Below are 2966 nucleotides of genomic sequence, written 5' to 3'. Positions count from 1 at the left end.
GTTGTCTGCTGTTAAACTAACGAAGGAGCCACGAGGCATTCTGTTAATGACCCAAGATGCTCAGAAATAAATCAAACATCAAACTAGCTTCCTTCAGCTGCCACTTCGCCGTGATGTGAGTGTGTTATTGGCCTCGTGTGTGTGTGCTGTGATTGGTCGATCGCTCGTCTACGTGGACAGGAGGGGAAATAGGCTCCACCCATTATATATTGGCATGAAGAAGGAAATGAGGCAATCGATAGACTGAAATAACATGCGATTGCGATGGATTTCATGGGACATCCTTCTCTGATGCTTCATGCAAGCCTCGATAAACCTCACTCACATAAGATAAGATGTTTGGTAGACAAGATCTGTTCTACAAGCATGTTGCATTGAAGAAAGGAGTGTTGCATGGTCACGAGTGACTGAAATGTCACCCATCCACCGTCCACCCATTCAAACGGTATTCAGCCCCATTCACCATGGGGAGAGAGAGCGGAGAGACACACTCCCCAAGTCTCTATTGGTTCCTTTATCCCCTTGAACTATGCATGCAGCTAACCCTTCTTTTAACAGTCCCCTAACAAGTAATTACCCAGTCAATATATGGTTAATGGCAATATATTATTGGGTAATTACTAGAGCTGTCAAGCGATTAAAATATTTAATCGTGATTAATCGCATTAATGTCATAGTTAACTCACGATTAATCGCAAATTATTTTTCTGTGCTAAATATCCCTTGATTTTTTTGTCCCATAATTCTTCTCATTTTAATTCTCTTATCAACATGGTGAAGTGCATCGGCTTGCCTTGTGCAAATGATTTTTTATTGATAACAACATTGGCATATACTGATCAAAACAGGACGATACAAAAAAGAGCCTATAGTGCAATTAAACGACTGCTTTGAACAAATGTCATTTGAACATAGCAGTCAGGCTACTGCTTCTTTGTTTTGAGCCCAAAAAAATAATTATAATAGCGTTAATCGCGCGATATTTTTTTTAACGCCGTTAAAATTGGTTTGCGTTAACGCCGTTAATAACGCGTTTAACTGACAGCTCTAGTAATTACCACTGGTATATAAGAGAAAACTATAGCTGAAATACAAAGAAAAACACCACTTACCCATCTTCTCAACTAGTACCGTGTGAAAGTACAGGGAACGTTCTTGCACATGTTACAATTAATTCAGCAGTAGTATTGTTTGTTTCCATATTACTACATTGTTACTACCATATCATACCTTGTAATATAACATTCCATTATATATGCAATTAAAATGAACTTATTGTACCATGTTCCACAACATTACTAAGTCAAACATTACAATTGACTTAGTAAGTAAGCTGAAACTGTACTGTAAAAGGAAGCCTCGTTTGTTTCCATGGTAATACCAGGAATTACCATTTACCTTGTTAAGGGTTATTCCGATGCAATAAACACAAACTTTTACTAAGTATGTCCTGCAAGTAAGACATTACAGGTAAGAATGTAAACTGAAACTGTACAGTAAGCAACTTTTTGTTTCATGCCCATCTCATCAGGAAACGATTTATTTCAGATTAGTCTCTTGTGTGAATCATTCAACAATGATTCACACAAGAGACTATTCTGAAATAAATCGTTGGTCATTGTTTCACACATATATTTCCCCGATGGCTCCTTAATGTCCTTGGCAATAGGAACATAAATATCAGCGATGCAATAGTCTAAACTTTTGCCAATGTCCAGTCTTTAGAACAAGACTAATCGAATCTGGCCTTTTCCATGAGCTGTTTTGTTTTGCAAGGGAATATCGCTAGACTCGAATCACAGCGCTCTGATACAACTTTAATCGGACCGGGTCACCGGTATGAGTCCTGTGTGTCTAGCGTTGTTGATCCACCCAGGGGGCAGGTCCTCCAGGCCAAGCCATTGGGTGGCAGCTCTCCTCTCTATAGAGACATTGTTTGGGCCATATTTCTACATAACAGGTAAATCAAAGTGAGATTGCCCTGAAATGACAGCCTAACTAAAACACAATCAACCCGGATATGTCTCACGCTTCAGAATGTTCCCAATGAATATAAAACAAGTCTATTGCTAGTTCTACAACCGTAAAAAGCAACTGTTTGGAAACTGTTTGGATATGGGCAGGCACTTTCAAAAATGACTTGACGGGTAATTGGATGAACCATCTGTCAATCACGAGTCACGTAGATCACATTGGCCCATATAGAATGCTGAATGGTCTACCACAGACACAAATGCTTTACCCTGGTAAATTGGGTTCTCGCAGGATCATAACACACATAGACTGTATATGATGGAGATTAAACAGACTGAAGCTATGTCTTTATTGGTGGAAACTACTGCCAACTTTTTTTACGCAAAAAAATAACCTACGAAACGAGACCATGATTAATTGTCGAGATTAGGACTGTATTCACTAACAGTTTCTCTGTATTTATGGCATTACTGATACTTATTTGTGAACTTGATTCTATTCAGGATTTTGGCACACCGTCTTTTCTGCGGAGTCCACAACAATCCTTCGAGTGTGATGACGGAGAACAACATTGAGTGCCAGTGGAAGTGCTGAGTGGAGTTCTGTTCATATTTTGTGCTTTAAGTGACGCTTGCTTGAGCTCCTTAAAGTCCATGCAAGCTAAATATTGCATGGAAAAGGAAACGTTGTACTTAGCAACTTTTCAGAACATAGATGGTCAAGTTTTGCTTTTATCACATGCAAGGAACAACCGGTTACAAGGTTAGTGGTGGGAGCCTGGGAATACTATTGAAACAGAAAAGGCTGTTTCAGCTTATGGAGTACATTGTTACGTGTTTCTTAGTGATGTGGCAGACCATATATGGTACAAGTTAACTTGCATGCAAGATGGAATACTCTATTACAAGGGATTTGGCAATAACGTGGAAATACTGTCGAAGCAAACAAAGGCTTTCTTCTACAGTACCGTTTCAGCTTACCACAGAGCTGAA

This window comes from Gadus morhua, chromosome 2 (assembly GCF_902167405.1).
Source record: "Gadus morhua chromosome 2, gadMor3.0, whole genome shotgun sequence".
NCBI lineage: Eukaryota > Metazoa > Chordata > Actinopteri > Gadiformes > Gadidae > Gadus > Gadus morhua.
The sequence above is the reverse complement of the archived record's forward strand: the minus strand, read 5'-3'. Positions refer to the sequence as shown.